The sequence below is a fragment of the Nelumbo nucifera genome, chromosome 1 (assembly GCF_055504915.1).
Source record: "Nelumbo nucifera cultivar China Antique chromosome 1, China Antique-T2T, whole genome shotgun sequence".
Classification (NCBI taxonomy): domain Eukaryota; kingdom Viridiplantae; phylum Streptophyta; class Magnoliopsida; order Proteales; family Nelumbonaceae; genus Nelumbo; species Nelumbo nucifera.
In genome coordinates, this window is record NC_142649.1 from 77,202,746 (window position 1) to 77,223,371 (window position 20,626).

At 38.5% G+C, this 20,626-nt stretch overlaps 1 long non-coding RNA gene across 10 annotated transcripts; it reads left to right on the forward strand.

Moving 5' to 3' along the window:
• The first annotated feature begins 14,448 nt into the window (after positions 1-14,448).
• On the forward strand, positions 14,449-19,792 carry LOC104605717 (uncharacterized). Of its 10 annotated transcripts, none has more exons than XR_016068649.1 (5): positions 14,449-14,614; positions 15,047-15,267; positions 15,363-15,854; positions 15,951-18,958; positions 19,041-19,792. It is a non-coding gene; the product is annotated as an uncharacterized LOC104605717 (long non-coding RNA). The 10 variants fall into 10 exon arrangements; XR_016068655.1 differs by having other exon boundaries at positions 15,130-15,267; XR_016068654.1 differs by lacking the exon at positions 14,449-14,614 and having other exon boundaries at positions 14,622-15,267; positions 15,363-15,529; positions 15,663-15,854.
• The last annotated feature ends 834 nt before the right edge of the window (positions 19,793-20,626 follow it).

Here is a 20,626-nt window from a genome sequence, read left to right on the forward strand (position 1 = left end):
GATCAAATCCTATACATTCAGTCTAGAAAATAAAAAAAAAATTATTTACAGACCGAATTGAATGAAATAAATGAAAAAGGGTGCGCAGACCATCTGCGCCAAATCTGCACTGCGATCTCCAGGTTCAAACAGTCCATTAAATCAAAATAAATAAAGAACAGTTCTAAATAAATTTTGGATTTAACAAAAATTAATTTCAGATCAATCGCCCTTAACAAGAAACAGTTTCTTAAAAAAAAAAAACAATCTGCGCAAATCTTGGCAGAACATCTTCTATCCATCTGCGTAGGGTCAGATCTGATTTTCTTTTGGTTCAAGATTCGAACCTGTGGCTCTGATACCACTGAAAGAATGGTAGGATCCATCTAATGGACGCCAAAAAGTTGCGGAATGGGTGGGCAAATTTCAAAAATTTTCCTACCTTCTCCCAACTGGGAATCATATTCCCTAAATTTAGAATACTATATTCAAGGATCTTACTTGAACCATAATCGAACCAGATTTGAACCAAAAAAAACAAAAAGGAGGAATATACCTAATCCGGAGAAGCAGTATCTCCCAAAGTTGGTGTTCACGCCCAAAGAAGAAACCAAGATCCGCTCTTGCTGAAAATGACACAGTTGTGGATGGAACGGAACCAGCAGGGTGCGTCCTACACAATGGATCCTTCGCAAGAATCCTCTGGAAACTCTGAACACTGAATCTTTCTTAGTCTTTTTCGCAAGACTAATGTCAAGAACTGATTTCTGACTCCCTATTGCTGCAAAGATCAAATCTTGCAAGAGGGAATGGCGGCGGCTAGAGGAGAACTCCTGGGACGAAGAAAGTTGAACTGTTTCTCTTCTCTCTAGAGTTTTGTATTAGATCTTATCTCAAATCGCAGGGAGTTTTCTTGACAAAAGCCCTTGGTTCAAAATCTGATATATTTCTCTTGGGTTTCTCCTCCTTTCTTCTTGATTAAGAAACCTCCTAATTAGGAATTATCCCAATCCAAATCTGTATTTGGATAGGGGATTATCTTAATCTTATCTGCAAATTAAGTTAGCTTACTCCTGATCTTATCAGAAGGTTACTAGATTCAAATATGTTTTGAATTTGGTCTCCCATAGTGGATAAGGTTAAAGGCCCTATCCTTTTACTAACATTAATCTCAGATTCGCCCCATAGATGGGTGATCATATCAGCCCAACTTGAAATGGGCTTTTGGCCCATTAAGTGTTCAGTGTTTAACTAGTTTCCAATCTACTGCCCAGTTGGGCTTCTTTGTATGGCATGGGACCCAAGCATTGATCTACACACCAGCCACATGGGTTCGGCCCACCCTTTATTACAAGGCCCAACCGAATTCACTGAAACTCAGTGAACCTTTGAGTCCATCACATGGACCCTATGGGCCCAACACTTACATTAAGTGGTCCCTGGGCCAAGCCATCTTATAAAAACCTAGGGACTGTGGGCAGGTGCAAGATTAGCTCATTAGGCATTATCCTAAATGGTTTTACAATTAACCTCTCAGCCCTTAATGATCAAGCACTGCCCGACAAGAGAGGACCTCTCCCTCAGTTGCAAGGAACATGCCGCACTCTCCACTCACATGGATCCCGGGAATTAAAACCATTTGCAAACATTTCGAAACCGTACATATATATATAAATATATTAATTTTGCAAAACAAAATTCCAACGATTGAAATCAACTGCCGGCAGTTTGGTTTCCATCAGAGAGAGTGCATTCCCGATCATTACCCTTGTCCGACAAAGGGGTTGATCCTGTCACTATGTTCACCCACTCAGATGAATTCTCAGACTGTCCCAACATACCCAGGTTTTGATCCCCATCTAAGGATCTCACTGATTGGCATATCAAAGATAGCCCAATCCAACACCTAGTGAAGTGTCATAATCGAGTCTAGGGGTCAGGTGTAACTTTCCAGTTTTTTCTCATCTATCTCCAAGGTCCAGAGCAATACTGGAAATCTGGTCCGGTTCAAGGATTCGAGTAATCCCATACTGCATGTGCCTTGGGTCTTACCCTGGTGGCCGAGACAGGCCATCCCAACACTTGGTGGCACATCAGTATCAGCCTTGGCAGGATAAATCTCCCCAGACTTATCCAATGGCTGTGAACATTTAAAACTAATACGAGTCTCTTTAAGTGTCCAGTTTTAGGGTCTTACACAGAATTAAACCAAACAACATGAATCAAACATGCACTTTATTTATTTCCACTAAATAACAAAAGTACATCAAATTGGATTGAAGCTAAGGGCATACAAAACTGTCTAACAAGCTAATACGTTGTTGGTGTCCAACGAATTGGGAGAGCTTACACTCTCCACTTTCACAACTTTAGCAGTTCTTTAGGAGACAACAAAGAACAAAGAAGGGGTTTTGAAAAGAAGTTTTTTTTGGGAGAAGAAGGAGATTTACAAGGGCTGAAACGAGGAAGACAAATTCGTTTTTCACCATCTCTTCTTGCTTCCATTGCTGTATTTCTACCTTTAGTAAGAGATTTATTATTTGCTATTTACTCCATTGATGTTTTTGTCGTTGGAACACAAGAGTTTTTCTTGATGTTCATCATCTAGTTTTCACTAGATAGAAAAACATTCTATCCCATTCTCGTTGCTGATAGTGGATGATTTGGACTTCGGTCCTGTGGTTTTTACCCTCACATTGAGGGGTTTTCCATGTAAAAACTTGGTGTCTATTGTTGTTTGCTCTATTTTTATTATTCATTTTTATTACTGTATACTTGTTATTTATTGTTTTGGATATCCTTGATTTGCACAAAGAAAAGTATAGGTGATTTTTCCCAACAAAGTGGTATCAAAGCTCTTGGTTCTTGGTTCTTGTGCAAATCATGGAAGGAAATTCAGTTAGGATGATTTCATTGAATGGAAGCAATTGGTCTCTTTGGAAATCAAAGACGAAAGATATGTTGCTCTCCAAAGACTTGTATGCACCATTGAAAGGTGAACAAGGCAAGCCCAAGGATATGTCAAGTGACCAATGGGAAATTCATGACTTGAAGGCCGTTGCATGCATTCGACAATGGTTGGATGATAGTATTTATCATCTTGTGGCAAATGAAACTTCAATCATTCCTTTTTGGAACAAGTTTGAAGAGTTGTATGAGAAGAAAACCACTAGAAATAATGCTTTCTTAATAAGAAAGCTCGTAAATTTGAAGTACAAGGAGAGTTTGTTCATTACCGAACTCTTGAACTAGATGCAAGATGTTGTAAATCAATTGGCTTCAATGAAAATGGTGTTGAATGATGAGCTCCAAGCCTTGCTGTTATTGAGTTCATTGTCGAAAAGTTGGGAGATGCTTGTGGTGTCTCTTATCAACTCTACACCCAAAGGAAAAGTCATAGTGAGTATGGTAAGAAGCAGTTTGCTCAATGAAGAAATTTGAAGGAAATCATTGAACACTAGTAAATCAGATGTGTTTCTTACAGAAAGTTGGGGTAGAAGTCAAAGGCAATGTCCATACAACCGTGACAAGTCAAGAGGTAAATCCAAGTCAAGGAAAGACATCACTTGCCACTATTGCAATAAACCGGGACACTTCAAGAGAGAATGTAGAAAATTAAAAAGTGGCAAAAAGAAAAGGTGAAAAGAAAGAAGGAAATGAGACAATTGCAGTAGTTTCAGATAATGAGGTTATGATTTTTGCAGGATGTGAGGAGTCTTGTTTCAGCCTTACATGCCAAGACACAGATTGGATTATTGACACCGGTGCGTTATACCATTCTACTCCACACAAGGAACTGTTTACTACTTATAAATAAGGTGATTTTGGTGTGGTAAAAATGGGTAACAACTACACATAAAAAAATGTGGGGTTAGATGATGTACAAATAAAGACCGACGTTGGTTGTAAATTGGTTCTCAAGGATGTGAGGCACGTACCGGATCTTTGCTTTAGCTTAATTTCTACAGGAAAATTAAATAAAGAATGCTACAACAACAATTTTGGTGGAGGAAAATGGAAACTCACCAAAGGATCTCTTGTAGTGGCAAAGGGGTGAAGATGTTGTACTCTTTATAGAATGAAAACTCAATTATGCAAGGGGCAGTTGAATGTTACAGAAAAATACTCCTCCAACCTATGGCATAAGCGGCTTGGACACATGAGTGATAAAGGACTTCAAGTTCTTGCCAAGAAACAACTCCTCCTGTGCTTGAAAGGTACGCATTTAGATTCATGCATTCATTGTTTTGTTGGTAAACAACATAGAAATTCTTTTCAAAGAAATCCTCCTCATAGAAAGTAAAATGTTTTAAAATTGGTTCATTTCGATGTATGTGACATGAAAGCCAAGTCTCTTGGCGGTGCCTTTTATTTTGTTACATTCATTGTTGATGCATCTCGGAAAGTATGGGCATATTCCATGAAACATAAAAATGAGGTCTTGGAAATATTTAAACATTTTCATGATAGAGTTGAAAGAGAAAAAGAAACAGGAAAACTTCTCAAATGCATCCGTACAGACATGGAGGTGAATACATTGGTCCATTTGTGGAATATTGTAAAAGCAATGGTATTCGGCATGAACAATCAGTTCCCAAGACTCCACAACATAATGGTGTGGCTGAAAGGATGAACCGCACTATTGAGGAAAGGGTTAGGTGTATGCTTTCACATGCTAAATTACCAAAATCTTTTTGGGGGGAGGCAATGCATACTACTTGTTACGTAATTAACTTGTCTCCTTCAATTGTTTTGGATGGAGATGTGCTAGAAAAGGTATGGATAGGGAGAAATGTCTCATATGACCACTTATGGGTGTTTGGTTGCAAGGCATTTGTGCATATTCCCAATGATGAAAGGTCCAAGCTTGATGGAAAGTCCAAGCAATGCATTTTTTGGGTTATGCAGATGAGAAATTTGGGTATAGATTATGGGATCTAGTTGATAACAAGCTAATAAGAAGCAGAGATGTGATGTTCCTTTAAGATCAAATAGTTGAGCTTGAGAAAATTGTAAAGTCACAATCAAAGCCTGAAAGCTTTGCTAATTTGGATCTGGTTCCTTCCTCTATTGTGCATGGTGAAAACAAAGAAGACTTACAAGATAATGTGGTTGATGATGATAGTACTTCAGGTGGCAACCTAGGTGAAGTTGATCATGAAGAGGGGGAGCAACCCATAGAAGCTTCTCAAGTACATCAAGAGCAACCTCAAACTCAAGAAGAAGAGTCACAAATAAGAAGGTTTACTAGGGAACGAGTGCCATCAAAGAAATATTCTCCTCATGAGTATGTTATGCTTAGTAATGCAGGTAAACCACAATATTGTAAGGAAGCTGTAAAAAGCAAAGAAAAAGAGAAATGGTTGAAAGCTATGCAAAAAGAACTAGATTTATTGTATAAGAACTGCACTTATGACTTAGTGGATTTATCAAAAGGCAAAAAGGCACTTAAGAACAGATGGGTATTTAGATTGAAAACAGAAGAAAAAGGCTCACAGCCAAGGTACAAAGCAAGGTTGGTTGTGAAAGGTTTTGATAAAAAAAATGGCATTGATTTTGATGAAATTTTCTCTCTAGTTGTGAAGATGTCATCAATCAAAGTAGTATTGGGCCTAACAGTAAGTATGAATTTAGAAATTGAGCATCGTGATGTCAAAACTGCATTTATTCATGGTGATTTGGAAGAAGACATCTACATGGAACAGCCAAAAGATTTTGAAGTTAAGGGAAAAGAACACATGGTTTGTAAGCTAAGGAAGAGCTTGTACAGGTTAAAACAAGCAACTAGGCAGTGGTACAAGAAATTTGAGTCCTTCATGGTGGACAATGGGTACAAGAAAACAATTACAAATCATTGTGTATTCATTAAGAAATTTTCTAATGATGATTTTATCATTCTCTTGCTCTATGTTGATAATATGTTAATTATTGGTCAAGACATAAGCAAGATTAACAGGTTGAAGAAAGAGTTAGGCAAATGTTTTGCTATGAAAGACTTGGATTCAGCACAACAAATTTTGGGAATGCAAATCTCTCGTGATAGAAAAGCTGGAAAGCTATGGCTATCACAAGAAAGGTACAATGAGAAAGTATTGGAAAGGTTTAACATGGACAAAGCCAAGTCAGTTAGCACTCAACTTGCAAGTCACTTCAAGTTAAGTCTTGAACAGAGTCCTTCAAGTGAGAAAGAAAATGAAGAAATGATGAATGTGTCATACTCTTCGGCCATAGGAAGTTTGATATATGCTATGGTTTGCACTAAGCCTGACATTGCACATACAGTTGGTGTGGTTAGTAGATTTCTTGCCAATCCAAGCGAAGAGCATTGGAAAGTAGTTAAATAGATTTTTAGATATCTCAGGGGCATTTCTGAATTATATTTATGATTTTGTAGTGGCAAGACAGTGTTGGAATGCTATACTGATGCAGACATGGTTGGGGACACTAACTCTAGGAAGTCCACATCATGTTTCTTACTTACTTTTGTAAGGGAAATAGTGTCATGGCAATCCAAACTACAGAAATGTGTTGCTTTATCCACTACAGAAACTGAATACATTGCTGCAACCGAAACTTGCAAGGAAATTTCATGGATGAAGTGATTCTTTAAAGAGCTTGGTATACAACAAGATGAATATATTGTTCTTTGTGACAGTCAGAGTGTTATCCACTTAGCTAAGAATCCAACATTTTATTTCAAGTCCAAGCACATTGATGTTAGGTACCATTGGACCAGAGATGTTCTTGAGGAGAAGCAATTGCAAATAGATAAGATCCATATGGAGAGAAATGATTCAGATATGATGATTAAATGTTTACCCATGAACAAGTTTGATTTCTACAGACGCATGGCAGGTTTGAATATGAAAAAGACCTCCTCATGAGTTGGAGGGGGAGATTTGTTGGGTTTTTCTCCTCATGAGGTGGGACCCACAACAAATAAGAAAGACAAATGAAATAAAGTGAAAGGAGAAAAGGGGAAAATCAACAAAAAGAGCCTTTTGTATTATTTGGCTTGTCTTGCAAGCCAATACGTTGTTGGTGTCCAATGAATTAGGAGAGCTCACACTCTCCACTCTCACAACTTCAGCAGCTCTCTAGGAGACAACAGAGAACAGAGAAGGGGTTTTGAGAAGAAGTTTTTTTTGGATAGAATAAGGAGATTTACAAGGGCTGAAACGAGGAAGACAAATCCGTTTTTCAGAATCTCTTCTTGCTTCCATTGCTGTATTTCCACCTTTGGTGAGAGATTTTCTTATTTGCTATTTACTCCATTGATGTTTTTATTGTTGAAACACGAGTTTTTCTTGATATTCGTCATATATTTCTCACTAGATAGAAAAACATTGTATCCCATTCTCATTGCTGATAGTGGATGATTTAGACTTCGGTCTCGTGGTTTTTACCCTCACATTGAGGGGTTTTCGACGTAAAAACTTGGTGTCTACTGTTGCTTGCTCTGTTTTTATTATTCATTTTTATTACTGCATACTTTATTTATGAGGAAGACAAATCCATTTTTCAGAATCTCTTCTTGCTTCCATTGCTGTATTTCCACCTTTGGTGAGAGATTTCTTATTTGCTATTTACTCTATTGATGTTTTTATTGTTGAAACACGAGTTTTTCTTGATATTCGTCATATAGTTCTCACTAGATAAAAAAACATTGTATCCCATTCTCATTGCTGATAGTGGATGATTTAGACTTCGGTCTCGTGGTTTTTACCCTTACATTGAGGGGTTTTCGATGTAAAAACTTGGTGTCTACTGTTGCTTGCTCTGTTTTTATTATTCATTTTTATTACTGCATACTTTATTTATTGTTTTGGATATCCCTGATTTGCACAAAGAAAAGTATAAGTGATTTTTCCCAACAAAGAGAAGCTACGGTTTAGTTAGTTTCTCTTGTGTAACTAAGAGCTTCTATCTAAAATGGTGTGCTTTACATTTTTGAAACAAAACGGTTGCTTCCAGTAACGGTTAAACGGTCAAACCAAAGGCTGAAATTCGTCAACCCTCTCTCTTTCTCCGGTATAGAATAGAACTAGTTTAAGAGATTCTTGTCTTTTTCTTCAGAGGCGGTGTCTCCTGGAATGGAATCCCGGTTGCCTTGTGTGGTGAACTTCCTATTCTACCTTCCTCCCATTCCACTCCTTCTCAACTGTATATAGGTTCTAAGAAATTGATTCATCATTGCCAGCCGCACGAATTAATTCCGAGTTGTACTGTTTTTGAAGGCCTTTTTCCCTGGATTTTATTTTTTGGTTTACAGGTTTAATTTCTCCTGGAAATTGATCTTCATTTTGTTTTTCTCTTTCTCCTGGATTTGTACGTATATTTCCAACTTAATTTCCTTATTAACATGAATTCTTTTAGTGGTTTTCTTCAAATATTTCTTAGCAAAGATGCCATGATTCACAGTTATCATTCTATCTCTTATCTTTAATATTTTTTTCCTTCCCTTCTTTTATGTATGCAAATCAGTATTAAGGCATCACTGCATTTCTTTTTCAATGAAATAAATTTGAAGGATTGCTTTCTATTCGTTTTAAAAGGAAGGTAAAAAAAAAATTAAGCCCTCAATTTACATAACAAGAACAAATCCAGTATCGTCTAAACAACAACGACAAAGAGTAACGATGTTTCTTAGTAACTTCTCTAAGATCTTGAGGTGTAAAAGTAGTCTAATAATTGGGCACCCAGCTGCTGATCGGATAACGAGGAAGTGGCACAAGAAAGCTATTCCAGTAAAATGGGGGAAACCAGGAATGGGTTGGACTAAATTAAACTTCGATGGATCATGCAAAGTCAGAACGGGAAACGCGAGCATCGGAGGGATCTGCAGGAATCACAGAGCAGAGTTTATGCTTGGATACGCAGGACCCATCGGAAGAAGAACAAGCACAGTGGCTGAATTAGCGGCACTTCAACGTGGGCTTGAGTTGGTGTTAGAGAATGGGTGGTATGATGTATGGCTGGAAGGAGATGCAAAGTCATTGGTTGAAATTATCGTTCAAAGGAAACTGGTAAGGTGCAAGGAAGTCCAGAAGCATGTTGATGATATAAACTTGATGATACCGGAGTTGAACAATTGCATCATCACTCATATTTACAGGGAGGGCAATCGGGCTGCTGATAAGCTGGCGCAGATAGGCCATCAGTTGCAGAAGCCTTGCATTTGGCGGCAATCTCCCCCAGATGAAGTGTTGAAGATTGTGCGTGAAGATGCCGAGGGTAAGGTCGTCCTGCGCACTAGATAGAGTCAGTCGCACCTCCATAAGATTTGTTGTTCATGCTTCAATTTAACCAACTAATTATCTCCATATTGTATTCTTGGCCCAGTTCACGCAGACGTTGATAAACGTCAGAATTTGTGGCGTGGCTAGCGATTCGTTGTAATAGTGATCATTAATTTTAGCTTATTGTATCAGAAAAAAACAAATTCAAATAAAGGAATGAAAAACCAAACATGTCATCATATCGAAGAAATTAATTCAAGAAACTCAGTACAAAGCAGCAAAATTATTTTCTTTTCTACATGGACTTGCTCACTTTAAAGGACCCCCAATTTTTTTTTGACAATTAACTAAATCCTCTTTGATACATTGTGACGGTAGATTTTTTTTTAACTCAATATTATCCTTTTGTGGTTGAATTTACCCTCCATTATTTCTCAATTTTTCAAAATCAACTCAACATATCCAAATTTTCAATAACGCCTCTATCGTTATAAACCTGGAACACCATTAATAGATCATCCCAAAGCTTGGTTTGAGCATTTTGTTGATTCCTTCTCAATCTCTTTTCAGTGTTTTTCTTGGTTTAAGCATTTTTGGGCTTTGTTTACAAGTTGGGAAAATCTATGATATGAAAAGAGTTTTGACCAATTTGAAATATCAATACGATGTGTATAATATCGGTATCGGTAGCATCCGGCACAGGATACGCTATGACTAGACGTGTATCCTGTCAGTGGTGCGTATTGGATTGATAATTATATGTATCGGTCCGTATTGCATTGTATCAACCGATACATACCGATACAAATCGATACGCCACGTCTCTACGTGTGAGACAAGAATGCGCGTGCACACACATTTTCCTAAAAAAGAGCACTGAGGTGATTCAAACCTGGACCGATAATGATAACACGCCTAATGCACCCACTCTTAAGCCATGAAGCTATCTTGACACTTACATGAATATGTAAAATAAAATAACCTTTTATTTATTATTGTCGAAAGGCAATCCAAATACATACTAAATATTTATGTTTAACAACTCCAACTAAGAATTAAAAAAATAATATTCACAATTAGAATTTTATAAAATGATGGAATAAATAATATATCAAATTCACATTTGTTTCAAAAGATAATTTCAATTTCAAGAAATTTATACAAATATAATATTAATAATAGAATAAATATTTTAATACTTAAAATTTAAATTTGCACATGACTTAGTCTACTAATATACATCCGTATCAAAAAAATATTTTTAACTTTAGAAACTTTATAGAAATAAAAATATTAAAAATAGAATAATTATTTTAGTACTTAAAAAAATTTATAAATTTGCACAAAATATGTATTTTAAAATTTTATATATTTTTTAAATTATTAATCAATATTTTAATTTACATTAAATTACAACATATTTATTATTTACAAAAATAAAAATTGTTTACAAAATATTCAAAAATATAATATTAAATTGAATATATCAAATCTACTAATCTACTAATCTACATTTAAGTACTATTCCTATGGCCCCATCAAAATTCAATTTCAACATACCTAGAGAAGGGTGCACCTACGTAGTAGTGTACGACACCACTGGCTGATGAGTTTGCAACTATACCTCCAATTCATTAGTAATGGAAACATGAGGCAAGTACTATTCCGGGGATGTTTGGTTCTGTTGGCGTTTATTGAAAAAAATGCCGTCACATTAGTGTCATATGGGCGTTTGTGTTTATTGAGCATGAAACCACTGTTTGGTTTTACTATTTATCAAATAAACATTAAAAAGCCTAAATGCCTGAATTTATGTGCATGAGGCATTTAGGGAAACGTTAAATTCTTGTTTCCCCCAACACCTAGGAATTTCTTGAAATGAAATGCTTATGTGGCATACTTTATGGGGTGCTAATTTAAGTTGTAAAGTAAAAAAAAAAAAAAAAAAACGTTTAAAGTTATGCTCAACCAAACAATAAAGGGAAATTGTCTAAAACTCACCATGAGTTTTTAACATTTCCCTTAAAGTCACCACAACTTTTCAAAATGTCTAAAACTCACCTTGTCAATAAGTTTTTATTTTCCAAAACTCACCTTCCATTATGCACCGTTAATGCTTCTTAACAGAGGTGTCCATGTCAGCATAAATAACAATTTTCATGACCAAATTACCCTTGAATGGCAAGTTAGAGGAAAAATGGTCTTTTTCAGTTTTCAATTTTCTTATTTTTTTTTGCATTTTTAGTGTTTTGTTATAATTTCCAATGTTTTTTATAATTTCTGTTTTCTTTTACATTTTCAATTTTCTACAATCTATAAATTTTCCTGTATTTTTTGTTATTTATTTATAATTTCTGTGTTTTTCTATAATTTTTGGTGCTTTTTCTACAAATTTTATTTTCTGATTTTGTTTTTCAATTTCTCTAGTTTCTATAATTTGAAAATAATTTTTATTTTGTTTGCAATTTCTAATTTTTTTTATATTTTTTGTAATTTCTATGTTTTTATGTATTTTATATTTGAAAATATTTTTTAAACTTTTTCCTTTTTTTCATGTCTAAATATTAAAATGGTAATATATTAACACCCATTAATTTATTTTGTATATATTTTATATTTTTCTGTGAAGGTTAAAATGGTAATATATTAACACCCGTTAATCTGTTTAACATCAAATTAGTGACATGGTGAATTTTAGACATTTTGAACATTTGTGGTGAGTTTAAGAGAAATGTTTAAAACTCATGGTAAGTTTTAGACAATTTCCCAACAATAAAAACAAGAAACGTTTAAAGTAAAATTGTTAAAATAAATATTTAAAGCAATAAACACCCACAGAATCAAACATATACCTAATTTTTTAGACATTCCATATTAGAATTGCCCACCTAGCAAAGAACGATAAACAAGAAGATTGTGTAATATCATCTATCTGAGCCCAAATATCTAACCTATCAAGCAATGAAATAGCTTCACCAGAATCCACCCGAACACCTAGAGCACCAAACCAGACAGCTCGTGATACATCACAATCAATAAATAGATGTTGTAATGTTTCATCTTGAGAATTACAAAGTGGACAAAAAGCTGCAATCTCAAGAGACTTTGCAACCAACGAAATGGAAGCATATTATGTAGACAGCGCCAAAGAAACAACAATACAAGGGATGACAACCGTTTAATTCTCCAAAATACCTTCCATGTAATTTATGATATCATACCAGTTGATTGGTTATATAAATTTATTTATATTATACTTTTCCATGGTCAATAATGTTTAGTGATTGAAGGACTGGATTTTAAATTGGTGGATTTTTTTTTTCTTTTTGGGGGAGGGGGGTGTTCAGATCTTTTATGTAGTTTTTCCAACAAGAACACTTTCAGGTGGCAATCTATAATAGATGTGCCAATATTACAAATGTGTAAATATAATGAAAATGGCTTTACATGTAATGGGAAATTGCATTATTAGGGTCGTGTACCCGGCCTCTCGACCTTATTGTGTTGGGGAAGCGGATGGAGATTGCTTTAGCAAAGGTAAGAAAGGGGATAGAGATTAATAAGAATTCCCAATTGGGGATGGGTCATGCATGGGGAGTGTAGTTTTCACCCTGCCTCGACCCTAATTAGATATTAAATATTATATTATATATATATATATATATATATCAAAATAAATTTAAAATATTATTTATATTTTAAAGTTTTCCTTTATTTTACATAAATTAATTTTCCAAGCAATAATTTTAATTAAAAAAATTTGAGGATTTGGGTTCTTGTAGGGAGCCCATCTTTGTCGAGGATCAAGGATGGAGGGTGGCTTTTATCATTGGTGGGAATTAGAGTCGGGAGTGGAGAATATGATCCCTGTTCCGAACCCGCCCCATTGCCATTCCTAACTACAACAAACTATACAAACCAACTAGCCAGTATGGTACCTTGCAAATTATATTTTCTCAAAGTGATTGTTAAGGCTATGTTTGGTTTGAAGGAAAAGGAAGGGAAAAATACAAAAATTTTTACAAACCCTTGTATTGATTTTCCTGTCTTTCTCTTCCTTTCTCTACCTTTTCCTTTAAACCAAACATAGCCTAAGGGCATTACTTTTAGAAAATATGGGATGCACGCCAATCACTCCCATTTAATGTCATTTGGCAAAATCTATGTTGTATGAAGTGCACCACAGCACCATGAAAGGTATGTAAAAAAAAAAAAAGGATAAAATACACAAAACCTCCCTTGAAGTATCTGATAATCATAAAAATCTCTCATATAATTTTATTTTAGCAAATACCTCCCTTGAATTTTTAAAAAACTCGATAAAAACCTCTCTTCCTCACCTTCCCATACAGAAAATATTAGACTGATGCACCATTTTTTCTTCAAATACCCAATCCTTTTATAAACTATTTTACATGTAAAATTATTAAAATAACCTTATTTTAATTCGATAAAAATGTTAAAAGATGAGGGTTAAAGGAGGTTTTTGTCAAATTAAAGTAAAACAATTTATAAAAATGATAAAATAGACATTTGAAAAAAAAACACGGTGAAACAGTCAGACAATTTCCATTTGGGAAAGTAAGGGAAGGGAAGGGAAGAATGGTTTAATATTTTATCCAATTAAAAAATAATAGAATTTGGAGACCTAAGAAACGTCAAACAATGTGATATGTGACACACAGCTTAGGATAGTCTAACAGATTAACATCTGACCCGTTCCTTGACAATCCCTGTGAAAGAGGAGGTGGGCGCGCATGCCGCATGTGGCTTAAGGTGCCTGCACGTACGAACCATTCAGTGTCAGAATTAGAATTACTGTGTAACGTGGTGTTGGATAGGTAGTACACTATCCAGTACAATCAACAAGTACAAATGTTGTCTAGCTTGGTAAATTCTCTGATTTCTTTTTCTTTTGTGAGAAGCAAATTCCGAATATAATACCCTGTGAACACAAATGAATACACCAAAGTAGACATCTAGAAGCAACATCAAATGAATTTGTATCCCACTTCCACGTTCCACCTGAGACACCCACGTGACAAAAATCAGCATCATTCAACTGAACTCGATTGTTTTGGATTTCACTCTGTTTCTCTGGATGCTATATAAATCCCAATATAATTTAAAGAATTTGTGATAAAAATCGCCTCCTCACACACTTTATGATGAAAAACTTACAGTAATGAGCAGCAGTATATATATATATATATATATATTCTATGATCGATATAGAAGTAAGTTACCAGTCCAGGTCTGATGCGGAGGGAGAAGTTTTAATCTTTTCTTCCTTTTTCCCTTTTTGTGTGTACTACTTACTTACTATGTAGAAATTGGCAGTACAAGGGAATACAATTCAACATTCAAAGGGAGCAACCATGTCAATACATTTGAATGTACTTCCTCTATCTTCTTCTTCTTCTAAGCTGTTTGCCCTATAATAACTAAGTTGGGGAATGGGGATAGGGAGTTCATGGGGATTCCAAACAGAGAGAAACAGGCTTTGGAGTTTGAACGCACCCAAGATCGGAAAAGCATCATTGAGTGCAGCGTTGATGAATTCCAATTTCCAATCACCACTGTTGTAATTTTGCTCTTGTAAAGAAATGTGAGTTGATTTCGTCCGCGCTGCACTCAATTATGTTTTTAATCTTTCTGGGGCAGGTTGAGTCGCTTGCAAATACAAATACAAGGTTCCAACCGTCAACAGGTTGCTCTTATATATTATTATATGCGGTAATTCTTTTATAGGGAAAGAAGTTGTTTGTTCAAAATTCAGTTACTTGTCTCAGCTAGAGTAATCGATAACACCAAATTTGCATATATAGCTCTGATGTCATCGATGAATGAAAGGAGAGGGCTTCTCTTATTTCTTCTTACAACCCAACCCAAAAGCTGGATTGTGTTGCAGCAAGGCAGCCGAGGCCCAAGGTGGATTCTAATAAACAGAGGATTCAAATTGAAAGCGGCGAAGAAGGATCACAACCTTCAACACAGAGTCCATTCACCATTTTAAATGCATATAATGCTGGTAGAGATATTTTGTGAGGTAATTTATATTCCACCTCAAGCCAAACGTTATAATTAAGTCCTTTTGCCTTCTTTTTTTTCCAAAGATATAACTTTTTTTTTTGGGTAAAAAAGAATACCCTTGATCGGGAGGGGGTTCAGGTTGAATGGTAGCAGGACGGAAGCTGAGGGGGAGATCACGGAAATGTTTCGAACCGTTTACGTTTATTGCAAAAACGGCACCACATCAGCATCTGGGAAGATAAACGTTTTTTGGCTCAAAAATTACTGTTTAGTGCAAGGTAAACGTTTATCCATTTATTTGCATTGGTTTTCGTGCATATAGCCATTGGGGAAAATGAGAATATCTCGCTTTCCCCAACGGCTGGGCGTTGCTGAAGTGGATCCGATGTGGGTGCTGATGTGTTTGTCTAGCGGTGTTGATCTGGTGCAACCCGGATCTACCATTCTAAAGGTGGATCTTTTTCCTCACTCGATAACCTAAAGCATTAAAGATAGATCTTCTTCCTCACTCTTTCGCTGCCTCAGAATAGAACACCCGGATCTACCAGTCCAGCGACGACCGGAGAGAGGTTTCTTGAGCGGAGGGAGGAGCAGCAGCCGCCAGTAAGAAAGTCTTCGCTTTCTCCCTATTTTGTCTCTGACTTCTCTTTGTTTTCCCTCTTCTCCTAACATTCAACAATATCTCTATTTTCTTTGAAGGTTTTAGAGAGTGTTGCCGCATCTAAAGGTTTTAGAGAGAGAGGGAGAGAGTGTTTCTCGCCGCCGTATGTTCTCTGAGTGTTGCCGCATCTATTTTCGTCAATTATTTTTTATACTTTTCTTCAGTCTTCAACATACCAGCTTGAGTATTATTTCTTTCTACAAATTCCTGTTCAAGACCCAAAATATATTATTATATGTTGAGACTTGAGGGACCTAATTGAATTCCTGTAATTTGTATATACCTTCCACCTGAACAGCCAGTGTTGACAAACAATCTAGTGGCACCGTGCTTTCTCCATTTTCTCGGCCAGCATTGTTGCACATTTGGTAGGATGGAGCATGATGAATGCTTCTCCAAAGGCGGGGGAGAATGTCGCTTGTGGCTCCTTTATACCGTCATCTCTTCCGGCCACCTCTTTTTTTTTCAGATAAAAAAGGCCATCAAAATGCTTCTCCCGGTACTTGATGGTGCGCGATCTAGCTATTCCTAGTTGGAAGGTAATCTGAATTCTAATTGGGCGGCATGTTAGACAGTTCTGCAAAACAGTGGATCAGAGAACCCGGTAAGGTCACTCGGATGCTTAAGTCAGTACTTTATACTGTAAATACGAGCTGAATGCTTGAGAACTTGAATGCTAGTGAGTAGAATAATCACGCATACCTTTTGCCTTGAGGTTTCATGTCTTTATATATTGGAGTAGTCGTGGACCTTATGAAAGAGCTCCGGGATCTCTGGGCTGTGGAGATGAGGTTTGTTCCGTTTTTTAAGGGGAGTAATATATTGATAAGGTTTATTGTTTACCTCCAATTCAAGCGGAGCCGGGACGAATTCTCATCGTGATCTTGGGAAATTTGGGATCTATTGGCTCATCATGATCTCGAGAAATTCGGGATCTGTTGGGGAGGCCTTTAGAGTCGGTTAAGTGGCATTTCGGCTCATTAGCTCCGAGTTGACACTTCGATTCTTTAGTCCCGAACTGGATTGGGTGTCGAAGTGCCTCTACACCGAGGTGGTTTTTTGGGCCGAGGTGGCTGAATACCCAAATTCTGAAGGTTGCGAACTAGGTTTGCTTGGCTGAGTTGTCACCCTTCGATTAGATCGCGCCTACGTGTCCCCTTCTTGCTAGGTCGTGCTAAATCACCCTTCATTAATTTCCCCCCACTCCTCGTGCCAGGGGTCCTAACCCGGTGTGGGGAGTTCATGAAGAGTCCAGGTGGATTTGGTACGAGGTTTAGTCAATTTGGAGGGCGAACTGTTGGTCGGGCCTGTTCAACCATCTGGCTCAACCCGAAATGACCCAGGTCGCATCTCGAGCATGCGTGGACATCACACTATTTATAGATTTCGCAGACGCCAAAGGGCGTGCTCAACCGATTTCGTCCTCGGGTAGCATGCAGCCGGTTTTCATGGGAGCCGTCGGATCATACAGATCTCAATCGTTGATTGCTGGATGTGGTGGACTATAAAAAGGGGGCCGAAGGGCTCAATATCTTTATCATAAATCATGTAATTGAGCTCTCCTGAGATCGCGTCGGAGTCCTTCAACTCGCCACTCTTCCCTTTGTGTTTGAGGTCGTTATCGTCCTTTTGGTGAGTTTGTCTTCTTTCATTAGTTGTTCCCCTTTCCTTTTCCTATCCAATATGTCTAGTGCTAACATAGATAGGCTACTTAGCGATTCTAGTGAGTCCGAGGGTGTCGAGGTGCGGTCCTCGGCTCCCGCCGGTGAGACCAGCTATTCGCTAGAGAGCTCCTCTTTACACCTTTTAGGGGAAACACCTTTACCCGATGTCGGGCCATCTCCGCCTGAGGAACCTGAACCTCGGGTAGAGCGACCGATCTCCGGAAAGGGGGTACCATCTTCTTCTCGAGGTTGGGATCCGAATGACTTTGGCCCTTCCACGATGACCTCGGACAGAATGTTGTCCTTGGTAGCCCATTACCGTCTTCCCGACGCCCTTACCTTCAGTATTCCTTTGGGTCAATACCCTTGGGTTCACGGTCACCATGAGCTCACGGTTTTTGAGGAGCAGCTCGTAGCTGGGTTAAGCTTCCCACTCCACCCTTTCATCATAGAAATCATTAAGTTCTTCAACATCACCATTGACCAGTTACACCTGAACTCCATCCAAACCATTGTTGGCACAATCTCACTTTTCCATGAGTATAATCGACCTCTTACCCTAGACATCTTTAGTTCGATTTGGCCCATCAAGAAGAACTCTTCTTGCCTGCGCGGGGGACACCCGGTAGAGCTATTATATTTCCCCTAGCCTTGGGTTCAAAGTTCTGTTCGGTAACCCGAACAAACTACCGACCTGGAAGGGGAGGTACTTCTTTGTTCAGAGTCCTAAGGGATGGCCATTCCCGAATCACTGGCGAGTGGCCATTAAGGACCCCGGAGTGAGGTTGGATGCTGAGACTAAGGTGGTCATTAATTCTTGGAGGGACCTCAGCCTTGAAATGAAAGATTTCTTGGCTGAGGAAAAGCTTGTATGAGCTGGGCTGAGTCCTCCTAGTAGGCCTCCACCTCAACACACACATCGCTTTTTCCTTTTTTATTTTTGCACTTACTTCGGTTCGTGACTAACTTTTTTTCCTTTTCTCTTGAAGAACCTATGCCAAGTGTTGATGCAACTAACCTTCTACGGAGTGTTCAAAGGGGAAAGAAGAGAAAGGCCTCAAAGAGGTCCCATTGGGAGGAGGTCGGTCCTTCGGTTCCGGCCCAACCCGAGGTCCCTGCGCCAGAGCCGATCTCGACTGAGCTCCCGAAGGAGGAGGTTCGCCCCCAGTCTCTAGTTGTTGACCTGGATGAGGACCAGGACGAAGGGACCCCACCTCGCGAGCCCGAGTGTACTTCGGTGCCCGAGCCTCATCCCTTGAAGGAGAGCATAATGACTCCGCGGCTCGGGTTTCTTAAGAGTAAGGATGTCGTGTTTCCTGTGGAGGTCGCGGAATGGGCTGACATGCCAATGAGTCAACTTGGAGGAAGAGCAGCTAGTTACTGTATGGTGATGAGTAACCTGCCCCTTTGTTTACTTTTCTATTCTTCTGTTAATGGTACTTACGTTTGCTTTTTATTTGCCAGGTGAACTCCGCTATCCATTCACTCGTCTACCAATCTGAGATCCATTTGAAGCAAGCTCGAGAGGCCGAAGAAAATGCTCGGAAACTTTACCGCGAGATGGATTTAGCTCGGGTGATGTTCTTCGAGCCAAGAAGGGAGCTCGGAGCTAGGAGGAGGTGATCCTTGTACTGACGGAGGAGAAGAAGAAACTCAAAGGGAAGAAGGAGGCTTTCCTTTGGGAGAACGAGAACCTCGAGGCGATGATCAAGGAGCGCACCGAGATCTTCAACACCACCATCCAGGAGGCGCGGGTTCAAGAGAGAGATCGCACCGTCGAGGAGTTCAAGGAGTCCCCTAAGTTTTACGAACTTCAGGTCGAGTATGGATCTAACTCATACCGGTCAGGCTTCAAGCTTTGCAAGTGGCTAATGTGGCGGAAGTTTCCCGAGCTCGACTTCGGATTTATTTCCATGTCCACCGTCACTCCTAAGATGGCGAAGGAGGCTGACAAGGAACCCGACTCCTCCGAAGGGGAGAGTGATGGTGAAATTCTCGAGGCGAGGCCGTCAGGGGAGGCAGGCCGAGAGGACGTGGAGGAGGACCACATGGAAACCGACCTACCTGCTGGAGGGGATTCTGGCAGATCTAATGCTTAGTCGTGCCTCTTTTCTTGGACCCCCCTACATACAATGTATATCCCAGGCCTCCGAGTTCGGTTGTAGTTGTTTTTTTTTTTTGTACTTGAAGTTCTATATCAATGAAATACCAAGTGTTTTACAATCTTTGTGTGCAAATTTTTCTAAGTGTAGATTACTCCCGAGCTGGCGAGCTAAACCAAATAGGAGTGAACTTTTTTCTAAGTATAGGTTGTTCTCGAACTGGTGAGTTAAACCAATTTGGAGTGAACTTTTTTCTAAGTATAGGTTGTTGTCGAGCTGGTGGGCTCGACACTAGTAGGAATGATCTAATTGCCATTGTATGCTAGGGCGATCAAACACTATAGGGTACATATCCAATCTGTCTATGCCTTAGTCACTTATTTGCCTAAGTGTTGGTTATCCCTAAGTGTCGAGCTAATGAGGTTGACTCCATGTGAGACTAACCTTACGTTGTTGTACGCCAAGGTGAATTAGACACCGTAGGGTTTGCACCCAAGTTGTCTATGCCTCATAGACGACTAAGACTAGGACTTGTCTGCTCATAACGAAGAGGCGACTAGGACGTGTCCACCTATGTTGAAGAAGCGACTAGGACTTGTCCACCTATGCAAAAGAGGCGACTAGGACTTGTCTACCTATGCCAAAGAGGCGACTAGGACTTGTCTGCCTATGCAGAAGAGGCAACAAAGACTTGTCATAGTGCCGAAGTCTTCTATTAGCTCGGCGCCATAGCCCTTAGGCTTCCGGGAGTGACTCGCAGTCCTCTCTCAAGTTAGTCGTTGTTTTCGACCAGTTCGGTGGTCACATAGATTTGAAGAAATTTTGCCTTTGAGTTACAAGTTCATAAGTAGTACCTTCTTAGTTATCGATATTCCATGCTCGTGGTACTTGCTTCCCTTCCAAAGTCTCGAGCTCATGTGCTTTCCCTAAATACCCACTTTACTCAGT